The sequence below is a fragment of the Rana temporaria genome, chromosome 1, assembly GCF_905171775.1.
Source record: "Rana temporaria chromosome 1, aRanTem1.1, whole genome shotgun sequence".
Taxonomy (NCBI): domain Eukaryota; kingdom Metazoa; phylum Chordata; class Amphibia; order Anura; family Ranidae; genus Rana; species Rana temporaria.
The window spans coordinates 454,109,741-454,131,391 of NC_053489.1; the positions used below are offsets into that span (position 1 = coordinate 454,109,741).

At 43.8% G+C, this 21,651-nt stretch overlaps 1 protein-coding gene across 1 annotated transcript in view; it reads right to left on the reverse strand.

Moving 5' to 3' along the window:
• GPRIN3 (GPRIN family member 3) overlaps positions 1-21,206 on the reverse strand; it is a 242,471-nt gene extending 221,265 nt beyond the window's left edge. The window contains exon 1 of the mRNA XM_040327852.1: positions 20,966-21,206. The gene's annotated coding sequence lies outside the window, so the exon portion shown is untranslated. The remainder of the gene's footprint in view (positions 1-20,965) is intronic.
• Between the last annotated feature and the right edge of the window lie 445 nt (positions 21,207-21,651).

Genomic DNA, 21,651 nt, shown 5'->3' on the forward strand with positions numbered 1-21,651 from the left:
TAAAAATCTTTGTTTTTTTTTTACATCTGTCCCTGATATGTCCGAAACCGACACGCTTTTGATGTGAAAATCCCAAGATTTTAGCTGCCCCGCCTCTGCACTGCCTCCTGGCGTGGTGGCCATCTGTAAGCCCAGGGGCCCCATAATCTTCTATTGCCCGGGGGCCCCATGAGTTGTCAGTCCGCCCCTGAGCTCAGTTCTCTTTGTATGGCGGACGATCAGTGGGTGCCGGAGGACATCGAGTGCCTGGCACCAACAGATCGGCTTCTGCTGTGAATTATCTATGGGATGGACGGCAAGCAGTTAAGCTATAACGGCAGCCAGATGGGGTTGTACAAATGCCGCAGCATTGCATTCCACAAGTTTGCAGCCCAGTTGTGTAGTCTTTACACATTTGAAACAGGCGGTGAGGAGGCGATATGCCAGCTTTTTCTTTGTTGTCTTGGGCAATACAACTCAGACTGTACTACTGCCTCGCTGTGGATATTGCTGCTGCAGTTCTGTTAGACGCTATTGGTTTTGAATCTCCTCCCCCCTCCATACTCAGCCATTCACAAAGGGCAAGTCCGCAGGCAGAATTTTTGGAAAATGGCGAGAAGGCAACTGAGTGGAGGGGGGGAGTGAAGACACAACACTAGCTGGCCATACCGATATAGACCTATGAGGCCTCGTACAGACGACCCAACATGTCCGATGGGATCATTTGGTCTGATGGCTGTACACACCATCAGACCAAATTCCACGCAGACAGAATACGCGGTGACGACGATGACGCGGTGACGTGGGCGAACCCGAAAGTTCAATGCTTCCACGCATGCGTCAATTCACTTTGACGCGATGCGCGGGTTCTCGGGCCAGCGGACATGTCCAATGAGTCGTACTGACCATCGGACATGTCTGGCGGACAGGCTTCCAGCGGACATGTTTCTTAGCATGCTAAGAAACAGATGTCCGCTGGAAACCTGAACGGTCGGCTGGAAAATTGTCCGGTCGGCCCTACACATGACCGAACATGTCTGCTGAAACTGGTCCGACGGACCAGTTTCAGCGGGCATGTTCGGTTGTGTGTACGAGGCCTTAGAGTCCTCCTTTTACACTAACAGCACAGATGAAGAAATCCCCTACTGGCTGTCAAAATGTCTAAAACAGCGGCTGCATCTAACTGGATGCAGCCACTGTTCGACCCAACAATTTTTCAGCTGGCTCCTTCACGTTTTCAATGGAGGGATCTCGAGCAGGAGGTGGCTGACAGGGCCACCCACTGAAAAAATGTGTACATTGCATAGCCAGCTGAACTGCAGCAGTGATCTCTTCAGCAAGCCGGTTGTATAGTGGGAACTATCCTATCTAGGACAAGAAAAAGGCGTTCATACTGTAAAAACAAAAACACAGTGAAATGATTGTGCCTGGAGTTAGGCTGCATTCACACTATAACGCGGCATATTTTGTCGCGACAAATTGCGCCGTATTGTACCGCAATTTGCCGCGACAAAACGGGTCTTTTTTTTTTTTTTACAACACATTGTTGTCTATGCCGAACGCCGAAAGCCGCCTGAAAAAAAGGGTCCGGGACTTGTTTTCAGGCGGCAGGCGTACAGCGTTTCGGCGTGAGATGTGAACCATCTCCATAGACAAGAATGTAAAATCACCCCTCCAGCGGCACGAGCTTCGGGCGTAAATACGCGAAGGTGTGAATGCAGCCTTAGACTTTAAGGGCCAGGTTCATGAAGACTTACGACGGGCGTATCAATAGATACGCCGTCGTAAGTCCGAATCCCCGCCGTCGTTTATTTAAGCGTATTTTCAAACTGAGATACGCTTAAATGTTGCTAAGATACGACCGGCGTAAGTCTCCTATGCCGTCGTATCTTAGCTGCATATTTACGCTGGCCGCTAGGGGCGTGTACGGTGATTTACGCCTAGAATATGTAAATCAGCGAGATACGCCTATTCACGAACGTACGCCCGGCCATCGCAATAAAGATACGCCCTTTACATAAGGCGTTTTCAGGCGTAAAGATAAACCACCAAAAAGATGGCGCAGCCAATGTTAAGTATGGACGTCGGAACCGCGTCAAATTTTTCACGTTTTACGTTGTTTGCGTAAGTCGTCCGTGAATGGGGCTGGGCGCAAGTTACGTTCACGTGGAAACCAATGAGTCTTTGCGGCTTAATTTGGAGCATGCGCACTGGGATACGTCCACGGACGGCGCATGCGCCGTTCGTTAGAAACGTCAAATACGTGGGGTCACGAGTATTTAGCATAGAACACGCCCCCAACCAGCCTATTTTGAATTACGCGGGCTTACGCCGGCCCAGTTACACTACGCCACCGTAAGTTAGAGTGAATACAGGACCTGCCGCTCTAACTTACGGAGGCGTAGTGTATCTGAGATACGCTACGCCCGCCTATAGATAGACACATCTCTGTGAATCTAGCCCTAAATCTATTAAACACTGAAGGAAATAGATCAGAAAAAAAAGACATTTAAAATATATGCCCAAGCTAAATGGGTGTGATTTCAGAGGATACCATAATTAGTCTTATTGCAAAACATTGGCGCATAGCAAGGTTGCAGGGTGTGGGTGGAAATCAGTTCTCACAGGAGATAATTGGGCATGAATGAATCTTTCATACTTCACCTCACCTGTCCATCCCATTTTAAAATATGGAATTTAACCAAATAATCTGCCAGACATGTGATTACTGAGGGAAGCTAAAAGTGCTTGTTGAATTGGCCCTAATGGTTTTTGAATGGACATGTATCAGTATCATAAACATGTATTATCACTATGAAGCAGCAGCCATATTCTTGTGTTTGTTTTTACATTTATTACAGAGGCAGCATCAGCCAAAGGTACATAATATTGCAATACATTTTTTATTAAAGTGGTCATAAACCCAAAAGCAAACATTTGCCTTTAATACAGTTAACTTATTCTTAAATGCGATGGCTACATTAGGCTCGGTTCGCATTAGATGCATTTTTAACCACTTCCATACCGCGCCTATTCTGGCACTTCTCTCTGTAAAAATCATAATTTTTTTACTAGAAAATTACTCAGAAACCCCAAAACATTAAATATTTTTTTTTTTAGCAGACACCCTAGGGAATAAAGTGGCGGTCGTTGCAACTTTTTATCTCGCACGGTATTTGCGCAATAATTTTTCAAACGCCTTTTTTTTGGAAAAAAAATAATAAAAAAACAGTAAAGTTAGCCCAATTTTTTTGTATAATGTGAAAGATGATGTCACGCCGAGTAAATAGATACCTAACTTGTCACGCTTTAAAATTGTGCACACTCATGGAATGGCGCCAAACTTCAGTACTTAAAAATCTCCAAAGACGACACTTTAATTTTTTTTACAGGTTACCAGTTTAGAGTTACAGAGGAGGTCTAGTGCTAGAATTATTGCTCTCGCTCTAACGCACGTGGCTATACCTCACATGTGAGGTTTGAACGGCGTTTACATATGTGGGCTGTACTTACGTGCGCGTTCGCTTCTGAACGCAAGCTATTCGAGACAGGGGCGTTTTACAATTTTTTTTATATATTTTTTTATTTTACTTAATTCTTTTTATTTTTGCACTTCTTTTTTTTTATATATTTTTTTTTTGATCACTTTTATTCCTATTACAAGGAATATAAACATTCCTTGTAATAGGAATAGTGTGTGACAGGTCCTCTTTATGGAGAGATGCGGGGTCAATAAGACCCCACATCTCTCCTCCAGGCTGGAAAGCATGAGATCAGGAAAAAAAAATCACCGATCTCATGCTTTCAGCCGCGTTTGCAGCTTTGTTTACTTCTGGGTACCCGGGCGTGACGTCATAATGTCGCACCCGGGCCTCCGACGGTCATAGAGATGACTGTTGACCATCTGGCAAAGTCGCATTACAAGTCGTACCCCATGATTTCCAATGAGTGCCATTCATATTTGTGCAACTTCAAGCCGTACCGACTTCAAAGTAGTCCCTGTACTACTTTGGTCCAACTTTGATGCGAGTTAAGGTCTATAGACCTCAAGTTTAGAGGCACTCCCTGAAATCGTGGTAAAATCGCGGCAAAGTCACGGTAGTGTGAAAGGGGTCTAAGTCTGATGTTTTCAACAGAACAAACTGTCCTGCAGATGTAGCAGTTAAAGGGCTGAGACAAATACCTGTCACACCGACAGGGGTGCTTACAATGATCAGCTTTTATTTACTTATGTAAAATCCAAAATGAAAAAAAAAAAAAAAACTGTTGCTGTAGGTGCTTGTATAACTGCTGCTTGAGTTGGAGTTTGGCTTCAGTTTGTTTATGTATCTAAATCTACCAGTACATATAACATCTCCCCCAGGCTATGAATGCTGCTGTCCACAGGCTTCACTTTAATATAGGAGATGTGTTGATGTCCAGATCACCAGGTGAAAACATTTTGGGGACCAGTGACACCAACACAGTGATCAGTGCTTAAAAAAATGCACTGTCACTGTATAAATGACACTGGCAGGGAAGGGGTAATCACAGGGTTAAAGGGGTTGTAAAGGTAAATGTTTTTCCACCCTAATGCATCCTATGCATCAAGGTAAAAAAACATCCGACAGATGTAAACTAATGACAACTAATGACAAACTGAACACAGTCATGAACCAGTATTTGCATTATTGTGACCTCTCTCTATGCCAGCATCTCTGTCCAGGAACTTCATACTGACCCTGAATATTAACTAAACAAAGAAGATCCTTGTTGAGAGAAAAGTAGATCATGTATTATAAACATGTAAAGCGCTGCGTAAATTGATGGCGCTAAATAAGTACCTGTAGTAATAATAATAATAATAATAATAATAATAATAATAATAATAAATAAATAAGGCAATTCTAGGGGAAGTAACGTGACAACAAATATTTACCTTTAGCATGCATGCACTTATCAATAAAAAATTATCTTTTTTAACCACTTGCCGCCCGCCAATGACATATTGACGTCGGCAAAGTGGTTGTAGAATCCTGACCGGACATCATATGACGTCCTCGGGATTCTGAGCCGCTGCGCGCCCCCGGGGGCGCGCATCGCGGCGATCGTTGTTGCGGGGTGTCAGTCAGACACCCCGCAACACCGATCTCGGTAAAGAGTCTCTCACGGAGACTCTTTACCACGTGATCAGCCGTGTCGAATCACGGCTGATCACGATGTAAACAGGAAGAGCCGTTGATGGCTCTTCCTCACTCGTGTCTGACGGACGCGAGTATAGGAGAGCTGATCTGCGGCTCTCCTGACAGGGGGGGGGGGGTGTCGCACTGATTGTTTATCAGCGCAGCCCCCCCTCGGATCGCCACATGGACCACCAGGGAAGCCCACCCTGGACCACCAGGGAAGGGCAGGAGGAAAAAAAACGGGGCAAAAAAAAAGTCTAAGAAAAAAAAAAAAAGTTTGAAAAAAAAAAAAAAAGTTTGAAACAAAAAAAAAAATAAGTCTGGAAAAAAAATAAAGATGCCAATCAGTGCCCACAAATGGGCACTGACTGGCAACAAAAGGAAAACAGTGCCGCCCCACAGTGTCCATCAGTGCCGCCCCACAGTGTCCATCAGTGCCGCCCCACAGTGCCCATCAGTGCCACCCCACAGTGCCCATCAGTGCCACCCCACAGTGCCCATCTGTGCCACCCCACAGTGCCCATCAGTGCCGCCCATGAGTGCCCATCAGTGCCACCCATGAGTGCCCATCAGTGCCGCCCATGTGCCCATCAGTGCCGCCTATGTGTGCCCATCAGTGCCGCCCATGTGCCCATCAGTGCCGCCTATGAGTGCCCATCAGTGCCGCATATCAGCGCCCATCAGTGCCGCATACCAGCGCCGCCAATCAGTACCACCTCATCTGTGCCCGTCAGTACTACCTCATCGATGTCCATCAGTGCCATCTCATCTGTGCCCATCAGTGCCGCCATAACAGTGCCCATAATTGAAAGAGAAAACTTACTTATTTACAAAAAAATTTACAGAAAAAAATAAAAACGTAATTTTTTTTCAAAATTTCCAGTCTTTTTTTAGTTGTTGCGCAAAAAAAAAAAATCGCAGAGGTGATCAAATACCACCAAAAGAAAGCTCTATTTGTGGGGAAAAAAGGACGCCGATTTTGTTTGGGTACAGTGTAGCACGATCGCGCAATTGCCATTCAAAGTGCGACAGTGCTGAAAGCTGAAAATTGGCTTGGGCGGGAAGGTGTATACGTGCCCTGTATGGAAGTGGTTAAAGAGAGGGAGGTGCAGAGCAGAGCAAAAAGGGGGAGGTTAAAACATGATACCAGACCAGGGGATCAATTCACTAATGGTTCTTGTGTGCAACATTTGTGCTTTTTTTTTATATATATTAAAATTCTAGAAAGTAAGAATATAATAAAGTAAAATATAAAATTTGCTGTAAATATCACAGATTTGGTAAACGCCACCACAACTTTGCAATAAAACATTTTAAGAAAAGTAAATTCACAAAAAAAAGTAAAAAAAAAACGCATTCGATATTTTCAGAATATACAAAATAACAAGAAGTGGAATGCTGTCAGATAGGGAATGCAGACAGCAATAGAAACACAAATTTACAACAAGCCACAATTTGCCTCTGCAGAAAAAAATCATTTTCAAAATTTCAAACCCTGCCTCCTGAAACCTCTCCTCTCAGCACCTCTGTAGGCAGAAGGCAGGCTTTGTGAATTGTGTGACACAGTAGTATTTACTCACAGACAGTGGTGGCTGGTGCTCCATTTTTTTGGGGGGGGGGGGGATATGTAGATAAATAGACAAACATGTAGATAGATATGTAGAAAAATATGTAAATAGATAGATAGATAAGCTAGATAGACAGACAGATAGATAAATAGATAGGTAGACATGCAGATAGATAGATAGACAAACATGTAGCTTGCATATCTATCTACATATTTATATATCTATCTATCTACATGTTTGTCTGTCTATCTATCTATCTGCATTTCTATTTATCTATCTATCTACCTATATATTTGCATATCTATCTACATATCTATATATCTAATAGATAGATAGATAGATAGATAGATAGATAGATAGATAGATAGATAGATAGATAGATAGATAGATAGATAGACATGTAGATAGATAGATAGATAGATAGATAGGTAGACAGATAGATAGATATGTAGATAAAGAGATAGACAAACATGTAGATAGATATGTAGATAGATATGCAAATAGATAGGTAGATAGATATATAAGATATATCTACATATTTATCTATCTACATGTTTGTCTATCTATCTATCTATCTATCTATCTATCTATCTATCTATCTATATATCTATCTATATATCTATCTGCATGTCTTTTTATCTATTTATATATTTGCATATCTATCTACATATTTATATATTTAATAGATAGGTATGTAGATAGATAGACAAACATGTAGATAGATATATAAGATAGATAGGTAGACAGGTAGGTAGATAGATAGATAGATAGATAGATAGATAGATAGATAGATAGATAGATAGATAGATATGCAAATAGATAGGTAGATAGACAGACAGACAGATAGATAAATAGGCATGCAGATAGATAGACAGGTGAACAGATAGATAGACATGTAAATAGATAGATAGATAGATAGATAGACAAACATGTAGATAGATATATAGATAATGTGGTGGATGATTCTAAAATCCCTATTTTCAAATTAGGCTAATTCTTTTTATTATTAAAATCACTAAAATGTTTCTCTTTCCTATATACCTTATCCTGTTTATTTGTTTTTTCACTCAGATCTCCTGAAAGCATGGACTCTTTATGACACGTGGATTTCCAAGAAGAACATGGAATAGGAAACCATCCCTATATGAACTGACCAATGAGGGCTTCATGCCAAAGACAAGCCACACATGGGGAGGGTAAACTGGGAGTAAAATGTATGATGTGATGTGATTCTGTGGTTTTAATAAAAGAGCCAGCAGGCTCTAGTCACTTCCTGTTGGGACTGAGATGAGAAAAGGTGAGGATGTGAAATCTCTCTCTGGTTTGCATGCTCTCACCTTATTAATTGGAAATCAAACGGCAGAATGGGTAATCCTGAGGTTGTATCAGGGCCTCATCCACATCAATATGTAGATAGATATGCAAATAGATAGGTAGATAGATATATAAGCACTAAAAAAAACCCCACAAATGGGTCATCTCATAATGCAATCACATGATTGCATAGGCATCATGCTCCCCCATAGTGCACTTGTCCGGCGCCCATACACAGAAAGAACTTTTTTTTTTCTTAAAGAACCATTTTAAAACATTTTTTTTTAAAGGACCTTTAAAAAAATATATATATATATATTTTTTAGTAACTAGCACTGGGGGGGCAGCACCCATGCGCCCCCTATAGACGGGCCGCCACTGCTCACAGAGCATGGTGATTACGTGTCACAAAATTCAAGGAAGTAAATGTGTGGGGATCTTCATAAAGTATGATCACAATCTTTGAGATTCAGATTAAAGTGGTTGTAATTGACAAACATTAAATATTTAATATAGTGTGTACTTGTCCCAATCCAGAGCACCAAGTGTCATTTCTGTCTGCTGCTTCCTTCCTCTGCTATCAGAATTAATCACTTATGACAAGTTTTCCTGACACAAAGAGAAAAATGGTGACGAGAAGGGCTCTCCAGCTGATTGACAGCCTCAGCTCTGTTCCTGTGTGCTGTGTGAAGGGGGTGTGTCCCTTCCCCCCCCAATCAGCTCTCAGAGCTCTTCTCAGTGATGTAAGTTCAGCTCTCAGCCCCTTGTTTTTCAGAGCTGAGAGATCCTGTGTAAATTCTGCACTTTGGATGAATGTAGGGGAAATACGCCTGCAGATAAATGGGTACACCTTATGTAGAAGGATTTTCACCTGGGGCCAGTCACTTCACTGGGTATATGTAAGGGTTTACAACAGGCATACTCAACCTGGGGCTCTGCAGCTGTTGCGGAACTACAAGTCACATGAAGCATTGCAAGGCTGACAGATACAAGTATGACTCTCAAAGGCATGATGGGATTTGTAGTTCTGCAACAGCTGGAGGGCCACAGGTTAAGCACCAATGGTTTACAACCACTTTAATAGGAGTAGGCTAGAAATAACGGAGATACATTGTGGAAATGAATACGAGGGGGTGCTGCTAAATATTGAGTCTTACCCAGAATTTTTTTTAGCTAGGAAGCTTTAAATTGCAGTCGACATGTTTCGCCAAATTTGTTACACAGCTTCTTCAGGAGTATATGCATCAATCTAAAAAGCAGTAGAAAATTCATAAGAAATTTGTACTGATTTTACATGATCAAACTCTTTTTATAAAACAATAGATACCAAATTATTTTAGACAAAATTCAGTTAAAACAAATTATTTCAATTTGTTGCATCCAGCAGAACATTGGGTAATTCCTGATTATATATGTATTTTTGCATACCTGTAATTATTTGATGATAATTGATACCCATACAGTAGCTGTCCAGATTTTAACTGTATGGGTATCAATTATCCTCAAATAATAACAGGTATGCAAAAATAAATATATATAACGATCATGAATTAGACATGTTCTGCTGGTTGCAACAAATTGAAATACTTTGCTTATAATTGAATTTTGTATAAAATAATTAAATAATTATGTATGTGTTATTTTGTAAAAAGAGTTTGATTATGTAAAATCAGTACAAATTTCTTACGAATTTTCTACTGCTTTTTAGATTGATGCATATACTCCTGAAGAAGCTGTGTAACAAATTTGGCGAAACATGTCGACTGCAATTTAAAGCTTCCTAGCTAAAAAAGAATTCCGGGTAAGACTCAATACTTAGCAGCACCCCCTTGTATTCATTTCCACAATGTATCTCCGTTATTTCTAACCTACTCCTTTTAAAGTGGTTGTAAACCATTGGTGCTCACAGACCTGTGGCCCTCCAGCTGTTGCAGAACTACAAGTCCCATCATGCCTTTGAGAGTCATGCTTGTATCTGTCAGCCTTGCAATGCTTCATGTGACTTGTTTCTCCAAGTTCCTGTTTCTACAAGAAAAAGGTGCGAACAGTTATATGCAACAGTTAAACTTTGGGTTGCCAATTTAAAAACTGCCCATTTCGGTGTTGAAAGTGAGAAACCCAGTGGAAGGCCTGTTTCTGTCTCTGTGCCTGCAAATATGAAAGCCACCCATGACATGATCACGGAGGACCGCCGAAAATCAGCCAAAAGTATTGCTACATATCTGGGAATATCACGTGAGAGACTTGGTGCCATTATCCACAACGACTTGGAAATGAGAAAGCTTGCAGCAAAGTGGATCCCAAAACTTTTGACAACCGAACAAAAGAGGACAACACCTCGTCACACACTTCAGATGAAACAATGGCAAAACTGTCCTCCTTAGGCTTTCTTAATGCCCCATCCACCCTATTCGCCTGACCTGGCTCCTTCTGACTATCATCTGTTCCCCAATCTCAAAATACACCTAAAGGGACAATGATTTGGGAGTGTTCCAGAGGCAACGTATGCGGCAAATGAGTGCTTACACCAGCGAAATAATTATTTGCAGGGACATAAAGTGATTGTAAAGTCTATTTTTTTTTTTAATAACAAACATGTTGGGGTAAATCCACGTACCTCCGCTGCGCCCGGCGCAGATGTGAGATACGCTACGCCGCTGTAACTTACCTGGCTTTGGTTTGAATCCTCAATGAATTTGCGCCGTAAGTTACGGCGGCGTAGTGTATCTCTCGCAGCGGATTTCAAATTGGGCGGGTAGGGGGCGTGTTTCATTTAAATGAAGTGCGTCCCCGCGCCGAACGAACTGCGCATGCGCAATCCCTAAAATTTCCCACCGTGCATTACGCTAAATGACATTGCAAGGACGTCATTGTTTTCAACGTGAACGTAAATGGCGTCCAGCCCCATTCACGGACGACTTACGCAAACGACGTCAAATTTTCAAAATTAGACGCGGGAACGACGGCCATACTCAACATTGAGTACGCCACCAGATAGCAGCTTTAACTATACGCCGGAAAAAGCCGAACGGAAACAACGTAAAAAAATGCGACGGCCGCTCGTACGTTCGTGGATCGTCGGAAATAGCTAATTTGCATACTCGACGCGGATTACGACGTTAACGCCACTTAGCGGACGCCGAAAAATTGCATCTAAGATCCGGCGGCGTACGAAGACGTACGCATGTCGGATCTAACACAGATGCCGTCGTATCTTGTTTTGGGGATACCAAAACAAAGATACGACACGCAAAATTTGAAATTACGCGGCGTATCAAGAGATACGCCGCGTAATTTCTTTGAGGATCTGCCCCGTTATATTTACCTCTTCTGTGCAGTTGGTTTTGCACAGAGCAGCCCCGATACTCCTTTTCTTGGGTCCCACTTTGCTGTTCCAAGCCTCTCCTTCCTATCGAGTGCCCCACAGCCAGCAGCTTCCTATGGGGGCACTAGAGCCGAGTGACAGCTTTGTGTGTCCATTCAGACACAAAGCTCTGACCTGGCCCCACCCCCTCTCTCCCCTGATTGGCTGACTGCCTTTGATAGACAGCTGCGAGAGCCAATGGAGCCGCCGCTGTGTCTCAGCCAATCAAGAGGAGGGTCTTAGACATTCGTGGTGGCTTAGATATTCGTGGACATCGCTGGAGAGAGATGGGACTCAGGTAATCAATTAGGGGGTGCTGGGGAGGCTGCTACACACAGAAGTTTTTTTTATCTGAATGCATAGAAAGGGGGAATACAATATTATTATTATTATTATTAGAGGTCGACCAATATGGGTTTTTCTCTGGCCGCTGCCGATATTTTCTAAATTGCGGCGGCCGATGGACAATTTTTTTTTTTCCCCCCGATATGTTAGGCCGATTAAAAAAAAAAATCCCCATCATCTCATAAAATCTATCAGTTAGACCCCTTTCACGCTAGGGCGTTTTTCAAGCGGTTTTGGGCTAAAATAATTTCCCCACAAAAAATAATTTCCCCTTTAAGACCATTGGGCAGAAGTGATGTTTGATGTCGCTTCCGTCATTGAATGTTATGGAGCCGAGTGGGGGTCATCCTTCCCTCACTCTCCGCTGCTACCAGCCGCTCCGGTGAGCGGCGGAGACGACCGGAGCACGGCAGGAGGGAAGGGCCACCTCTCCTGCCATCGATAAAAGTGATCTTGCGGTGAATCTGCCACTGAGACCACTTTTACCTGAAAGTGGACCGCCCGCCATTGAAGAAAATATCGGGGGTTATGCCAGCTATCTGCTGCCATAACCCCGGTATTCTATGTCAAAGTACCAACTTACAATGACGGCGGTTTGCAGAAAGTAGTTAAAGAGGAAGTAAACTTCCTCTGCTGACATTTAAACCTATGGTGTACATATTTCCTAAATATGCGCCCTTTAGGAGATAATTACATTACATGCAGCCAGTGACATCACTGGCACATGCGCTCTGAAGTAATGACCACAGGTGCCGTTCCTTCCAAGCCCTGTGCCGCATGCTCCGGCCAATCACAGAGCCGGAGCCCGTGAACCCGGAAGCAAGACTGGTGAAAATGGAAACGGCTGCAGCACTGACATTGCGGCGCTGGAACATCTTTGTTTTAAAATAACTTGAAAAAAAAACGACGTTTTAAAAAAATGTCATTTAAAATGTGTGGGCTTCACATAATTTTTCGGGTTCTGAAAAACGACACATTTTTTTTTCGAACATGCTGCATTTTTTAACTACGTTTTAACCACTTAAGGACCTTGGCTGTTTTTCAGATTTGGTGTTTACAAGATTAAAATAGTTTTTTTGCGAGAAAATTACTTAAAACCTCCAAACATTATATATATATTTTTTTCTAACATCCTAGAGAATAAAATGGCGGTCATTGCAATACGTTTTGTCACACCGTATTTGCGCTGCGGTCTTACAAGCGCACTTTTTTTTGGGAAAAAACTTTTTTTATTAAAAAATAAGACAACAGTAAAGTTAGCCCAACTTTTTTTTATATTGTGAAAGATAATGTTACGCCGAGTAAAATGATACCCAACATGTCACGCTTCAAAATTGCGCCCGCTCGTGGAATGGCGTCAAACTTTTAACCTTAAAAATCTCCATAGGCGACGTTTAAAAAATTCTATAGGTTGCATCTTTTGAGTTACAGAGGATGTCGAGGGCTAGAATTATTGCTCTCGCTCTAACGATCGTGGGGATACCTCACGTGTGGTTTGAACACCGTTTTCAAATGTGGGCGCTACTCACGTATGCGTTCGCTTCTGCGCGCAAGCTCGTCGGGACGGGGTGCTTTAAAACAATTATTTTTTTGTTTTCTGATTTATTTTTATTTATTTTATGAATTTTTACAGAAAAATAAAAATGGGTCACTTTTATTCCTATTACAAGGAATGTAAACATCCCTTGTAATAGAAAAAAGCATGACAGGTCCTCTTAAATATGAGATCTAGGGTCAAAAAGACCTCAGATCTCATATTTAGACTTATATGCAAAAAAAAAAAAATATTGCTTTAAGAAGCATGGGCGGAAGTGACGTTTTGACGTCACTTCCGCCCTGCTATGCTATGGGGACGGGTGGGGGCCATCTTGCCCTCACTCGTATCCCAGCCGAGGAGAGGAAAGGACCAGCCTCTCCCGCCGCCGATAACGGTGATCTTGTGGCAAAATCCGCAGCGGAGACCACCGTTATCGTTTACAGGACCGCTCAAAGAAAAGATGGATATCTCGGTTGTGGCAGCAGCTGCTGCTGTTACCGAGATATCCATCTTTAAAATACCGACGTATATTTACATGAGCGGGTCCTTAAGTGGTTAAACAATGTTGTTTTTCGGGTTGTAAAAAATGATCGTGTGTGGGCTAAAACAACGTTAAAAACCCGCGCATGCTCAGAAGCAAGTTATGAGACGGTAGCGCTCGTTCTGGTAAAACTAGCATTCGTAATGGAGTAAGCACATTCATCACGCTGTAACAGACAGAAAAGCGGGAATCGTCTTTAACTATCACCGAATCAGCTAAAGCAGCTCCAAGGGTGGCGTCATCCGCATGGAACTTCCCTTATATAGTGCCGTCGTTCGTGTTGTATGTCACCGCGCTTTGCTAGATCATTTTTTTAAAACGATGGTGTGTGGGCAACGTCGTTCTAATGATGAAGTTGGAAAAACTTTGTTTTTTTTCATGCCGAAAAATCGTCTTTAAAAACGTTTTTATTTAAAAGGGCCACACCAACTCAATGTATGTAAGTGGAGACAACTTGTCAACTTTAAAGGGGTTGTAAAGGTAAATGTTTTTTCACCTTAATGCATCCTATGCATTAAGGTGAAAAAACATCCGATGGGACCGCCCGCCCCCCCCCCCCCCGAGCCCCCGTTTTACTTACCTGACCGTTCGAAATTCCCGGGCGTGTCCATGTGATGTTCTTGGGTTCCCAGCCTGGCCGTTGATTGGCTAGGCTGGGCGGATTGATAGCAGCGCAGCCATTGGCTGGCGCTGCTGTCAATCACAGCGGATGATGCGGCACGCTGGGGGGCGGGGTCGAGTGATACAGTCGGAGGCTATGTCCGCCGCTGTATCACGGGAACGCGCTCGCAAAAGCTTTCCACCATGCGAGCTCGTTAGCATGAAGGTGGAAAGCTTTTGCGAGGAGGAGCCGAGACAGCCGCCGAGGGACCCCAGAAGACACGGATCAGGGCCACTCTGTGCAAAACGAGCTGCACAGCGGAGGTAAGTATAACATGTTTGTTATTTAAAAAAAAAAAAAATTTTACTTTAGTAACGCTTTAATGTATATCAATGAATGACATTGTAATGTTCATATTTCACTTTATTTATTATGTATTTTATGACATTTCTTTAGAATACATAATATTATTGCTTAAAGAAGAAGGAAGAAGGAAATACGGATATATTCCGAAACGCGTCGGGTGCAAGAACCTCTTAAAACAAATTCTATAAGTATTATGGTGACTTCGATGACATTGTGAAAATGTTTGAGCTAATTTATGCATTGTTATATACATGTGGTTTATACAAAAAAAATTTTAAAGAAAATATTGAATAAATTATTATACTTTATATATGTTTCAAGAAAAATGTGTGCCTTAAAAGTCCACCCAAGGGGATTCTGTTTCTCTTTATCTAATTGGATGAGGCAGATGGAGCGACCATCTCTGTCTCCTCCAATTAGCGAACTCCTTGTATTAATTGAAAAATATAAGGAAGTTCTCTAAGGGCTAATTTACACGAAATGGCTGCAGGAGGGGGCGGCGTGGCGCACGATTCAGCGAATCACACACCCCCCTTTTTTTTTTTTTACACTAAACTTTATTTTAAGTACACTGTATCCATGTCTCTGTACAGCAGCGCAATGCGTCCTGCTGCTGCACAGTGACATGCGATCCTTATTTTAGAGCTGCGCGATTAATCGTTTGGAGATCGCAATCTCGATTCACCTCCCCCCGCGATCTCCAGGCTGGATGTGCAGCAATTTTTTTATCTCTCCACCGGATCCACGGAACCAGCGTGGAACGCAAATGATGGATAAAGGAACTGACGTCAGCTATCAGAGATGCGGCGTGATGCCTGGGCAGTACCACCACGCTTCTCGGCCGGCGGGAAAACGTTACGAAACACATAGCGCAGCGGTAAGTGCGCACTGTGTGTGTGAGTGTGCACCAGCAGGCCAGGCAGGCAGCATGATCCGATCATGACTCCACTCCAGTCTCCAAAACACAGTGAGTTGAGTGAGCTTCCTTGCGTTAAGCAGTAAGTGTGTACAATGTACATTATATCAGGGGTTGACAAAGTTAGGAGCCAGAAAACGCGCCCCGTCCCGACGAGCTTGCGCGCAGGAGCGAACACATACGTGAGCAGCGCCCGCATATGTAAACGGTGTTTAAACCACACATGTGAGGTATCGCCGCTATTGGTAGAGCGAGAGCAATAATTCTAGCCCTAGACCTCCTCTGTAACTCAAAACATGCAACCTGTAGATTTTTTTAAACGTCGCCTATGAAGATTTTAAAGGGTAAAAGTTTGTCGGCATTCCACGAGCGGACGCAATTTTAAAGCGTGACATGTTGGGTGTGAATTTACTCGGCTTAACATTATCTTTCATAATATTAAAAAAAATGGGGATAACTTTACGGTTTTATTTTTTAATTAAAAAAAGTGTATTTTTTTCCCAAAAAAGTGTGCTTGTAAGACCGCTGCGCAAATACGGCGTGACAGAAAGTATTGCAACGATCGCCATTGTATTCTCTAGGGTGTTAGGATAAAACATATATATAATTTTTGGGGGTTCTAATTAGAGGGAAGAAGATGGCAGTGAAAATAGTGAAAAATGACATTAGAATTGCCGTTTAACTTGTAATGCTTAACTTGTAATACCAACGGCCACCACCAGATGGCGCCAGCTTACACATCTGGTGGTAATAACTTGTAATACCAACGGCTCACCACCAGATGGCGCCAGCTTACACATCTGGTGGTAATAACTTGTAATACCAACGGCTCACCACCATATGGAGCCAGCTCCATATGGCCCCCCTTCCAAGCCAAGTCGCCAGGACCCTATTTCTAGTCGCCAAGGCGACCTGGTGCCCGGGATTTGTCGAGCCCTGCATTATATATCATGAACACCAGTGACCACAGTGAGTCAGCTACCCCAGCCAGGCCCAGACCCTGCAGTCATTCTATTAAAGGGGGGCATGTGAGCCGAGGAGTGGACTTAAAATACCGGCAACCACTGTCTCTTATTATGAATATTACCACAGTCAGCTACCCAGAGTCTGGGGTAGCTGACTGTTTTAATATTGAAAATATGGGTAGCTGACTCAGACTGTGTTAATATTCATAATAAGGGACAGTGGTTGCCGGTATTTTAAGTCCACTCCTCACATGCCCCCCTTTAATAGCCTGTCTGACTGTCTGGCTATTAAAGGGGGGCATGTGAGGAGTGGACAACCACTGTCAGTGTCCCCCTTATAATATATTATGAATATTACCACACAGTCTGAGTCAGCTACCCATATTATCAATATTACCAGTCAGCTACCCCAGACCTTGCAGATGACACTGCAGTCAGGCTATTAAAGGGGGGCATGTGATGTGAGCCTGTGAGGAGTGTGGACTTAAAGCGGAGTTCCGGACACAATTTCACTTTTTAAATATAAATACCCCTGTAATACACATGCTTAATGTATTCTAGTAAAGTTAGTCTGTAAACCAAGGTCCGTTTTGTTAGGTTGTTACAGAATTTAGACACTTTATAAAATATAAATTGACTGGGGCCATCTTAAGTGTGGGCATCATGAAGCCAGACTGTATGACTTCCTGGATTTCAGCCTTTCAGATCTCGCACATGCTCAGTGCTGCACAAGCAGTGCAATAGGTTTCAGATCAGGTTTCAGCACCTGTACTGTCCAAGTCACATGATTCTTCGAGACTGGGGAGTGCACAGACTCCTGGAAAGTTACACCCACTACATTCCCAGGAGTCTGTGCGGCGTAGGTTAAGCACCTAGGTGCAGGAAGCGGGAAGATTAACTATTCTGCCTAGCAACAACACTTTGAAGGTATCTAAAAAAAAAAAAAACATTTCTTAAAGGACTAATGACATTTTTTTAAAACTACTGATGTAATGTTATATTTATGGGTGGAACTCCACTTTAAAATACCGGCAACCACTGTCCCTTATAATATATATTATGAATATTACCACAGTCAAATAAAAAAGTTTTTGAGAATCGTGAGAGAATCGTGATCTTCATTCTAACCAAAAGAATCGGGATTCTAATTTTTCCCAGAATCGTGCAGCTCTACCTTTTTGCAATAAAATGTCGGCATTTCTCACAGCTCGCGCAGCTCTGCGCTGTGTTGCAGTGTGAATAGGATGCACAGGGAACCAGTGGCGTATCATCTATGTGTGTAGGGTGTGCGGTGCACACAGGCCCCCAGATTCAGGGGGCCCAGTGCCCTGTCACACTCTACACACATGGAGTAACACAAATTCAATGTGCACAGATACTGCGCCGATGCCCAGTCTATAGATCCGGCCGCTGCCCACAGCCACTGAGGTGCCTGACCAGTGGCGGAGTGATCTGCAGCCTTGTGTGCTGCGCCGGGTCTGGGAGTCGGGACGTATCTTCAGACAAGGGAAAATCTCGCCCACTGCCCCATGCAGTGCGACATGCCGCCCAGACTCCGGAGAGGGGCGGCCAGGAAGACACCATTGTAAGGGGAGAGTAGGGAGGAGTGTATGGCAGCCAAGGAGAGAGTGTCAGGGGGTGGAAGGCTGTGCAGTCTCCTCATGCTGTGTTTGGAGGACTGATGGCAGCCCGCTCTGCTGGGACTTGTAGTGTCCTCGGAGAGATCAATTGTTTTCTGTGTGTCCTTGCAGTGATCAGTATTTTACAATGCGGTAAAACGCCAGTCACCGTACATGTGAATTCAGGCATGTCAGAGGTGCTGAGTAAGTAATGCCCCTCCCCCTTCAGTATACAGACAAGTCACTGGAGCAGCACCGGAAACAGGACAGGGCTAGACTGTATGTAGCACAGACTACTAGTACATTTCTGTATCCCCAGCAGCACTCCAGATGTAAGATATGAAGGACCAGATGTAACGGAGCGAGACCAAATGTACCTTTCAAATCAAAAATGAACTCCTGGAGTTCAGTTTTTAAATTGTCCTTTTACACTTTGTGTCATTGCAAGAAAGAATCAAGCATGAAGGTGAGCACTGACATAATACAAGATTTAACTGCTTATGTAGTCCAGGGGTAAGAGCTTTTTACTTACAGTATCTCACAAAAGTCAGTACACCCCTCACATTTCTGTAAATATTTTATTATCTTTTCATGTGACAACACTGACAAAATGTCACACTTTGCTACAATGTAAAGTAGTGAGTGTACAGCTTGTATAACAGTGTAAATGTGCTGTCCCCTCAAAATAACTCAACACACAGCCATTAATGTCTAAACCGCTGGTAACAAAAGTGAGTACGCCCCTAAGTGAAAATTACCAAGTTGGGCCCAAAGTGTCAATATTTTGTGTGGCCACCATTATTTTCCAGCACTGCCTTAACCCTCTTGGGCATGGAGTTCACCAGAGCCTCACAGGTTGCCACCATGACAACATCACGGAGCTGATGGCCAGTCTGAATATAAGCCTTGTTTCACACTTTGAACCGCATGTGAATCGCACAGAAACTGCAACTGAACGGGCTCAAATCGCATTGCATCGCACCAAAAGCGTGCATACATCTTTTTTGGAGCCACACCGCAACCGGATCGCAACGCTGTTTTGTACCATGTGATAAACGCACTGTGTTTGTGACCCGCATTGGAGGTGCCATTAAATGGGTTGTAAACCAACATGCCTTTACTTACCTTCTCTGTGCAGTTGTTTTACACAGAGCAGCCCCAATCCTCTTCTTCTGGGGTCCCCCGCCGGCACTCCGGGCTCCTCCTTTTCATCAGGTGCCCCCAGGGAAAGTTGCTTTTCATGGGGGCACCCGTGCAGACTTGCTCCCGAGTCCCACTGCTGAGTTCATTGACAGACAGCGGGACATTAGAGTGCTCCAATGTCACTGGATTTGATTGACAGCAGCGGGAGCCAATGGCTGACAGGAGGCTGATAAATAAAGCTTCTACTTTTAGGCCCGATTCACACTAGTGCGGTGCGAATTCCAGCTCTCTTATGTCTGCAAAGAGATAAGAGAACTGTTCAGCAGATCAGCTCCGTTTTAGGTGTGAATTTGGAGACCTGGGAGAGGGGAGGGGGAGGGGGGAAGTGTATTGAGGTGAATGAGAGAAATCCTGAAGAGAAATGAACACATATGCGAATCAGATGCATGCCCATAGAAGATAATGGGCCTGAATTCGCATCTGAGCCGCACCGCAATGCCTAGAAAATTCACAAGTTTTTCCGGCGATGCGCAGTGCGAATGCATCGCACATATGTGAACCAGCCTCATTGAAATCAATTTATTTTATAATGTTATGTGAATTGGATGCGGTTTAAGGCGCAACCAATACGCATAGGTGTGAACCCGGCCTCAGGTGGAACTCCGCTTTAACTTTGTGTTGACCTCCGCAGCGAATCGCATGGGCAGTGCGATCGGAATGCGGTAAACGTGCTACGATCGCGTGGTTTCCGGCACCGCATTATTGCGAACCTAGGCTGTCATTTTATTTTTTTTCGCATACAAGAAACCTTCTGAGCCTAAAAATAAAATCTATTGATCAGGCGTTTGTATTTGCGTTCTGAAAAGCCAAGCGATAGAAGCGGAGATCGTTAGTGTGCAGAACATTCACGTGATGCAGGAATACAAAGTAAACTTTTTTTTTCCGCCACCCTCCAATTAGCACAATTTAGGAAAACGTTGAATTTCTTTTTGGTGAATGAAAGATTTCCGATGGGTAGAAATCCTTCACAGCAGGCGATCCCGCGGCGCCGGCTACATCCCAAGCCAGACAACCTGCACCTAGACTTCCATAGAGAATTGATGTTACCTGGCAATCCAGAGCAGGCATGGTATGCTGGCAGCATCTGGGCCATAGGAGAGCATTAATGAGAGCCATCTCTTCTCATACAGTGCAGGGGGGGGAGGATGTTCTATGCAGCAGCAACCTGTCTGTGTGCTGATCACTCTATGCAACTCCCAGTGTACATGGACCCCTCCTGTCACTAGCCATTAGCATTCCCACTGCAGACAATTCTGCACAAGAACAATGCATCAAGCCATGATCACCTGTGTGTACACTACTACTACCACCCAGCACACACCCAGCACACCATACAAGAACAACAATACCTGCATAGTGATGGACATCATTACTATACAATAATCCTCCCCAGTGTCATCAACAAGCAGCTGTAGGTGATGTGTGCTTGCTGAGGGGGGGGGCTCTACCCATCACATCTGATCAGTATCAAAGCATGTCTCTTACCCTGGATCCTGGGCACAGGGAAGCTGGCATTGACCTTGTAGAGAAATGTATCATCTTCCCACTGTATATGATAATCCAAAGGTAAAGGAGGTGTCACTGATGAGATCCTAGCTGAGGCTTCCCTTCCATGGAGGGCTGGTGATATCCCGGTGCCCTATTAGTGTCTTGTGCTTTTTAGAAGCGTTTCTCCCTGGGCAGGAGTGAGCACAGCAGATGTACACAGGGAAGCGATCGGGCTCATGCCACGCCCCCCCGTGATGCTGCCTGTCACTCGGAGTGGGCGGGGCCATCGCTGCATCTGTCTCCTTAGGCTGCTGTGTGATGGCTGGATCAGCACTCTGCTACTACAAGTCACACTGAGCAACAACTACACAGAGCAAAGTGTCACTACAGTGTTTTATCCTATGAGATCCCCAGGAATGGCAGCAATTACTTTACACTATAGATTCTTTTATGTGCTCTTGTGTTGAGCCTGCGTTGGTCTGTATCAGAGACAGTGGCCCAGATTCAGGTAGGGGCGCGCACTGATACGGCGGCGCAGCGTATCGTTTTTACGCTACGCCTCCGTAAATTACTGGAGCTACGCTGCATTCACGGAGCATTTGCTCCGTAATTTGCGGCGGCGTATCGTAAAAGGGCCCGGCGTAAGCGCGCGTAATTTAAATGATCCCGTAGGGGGCGTGGAT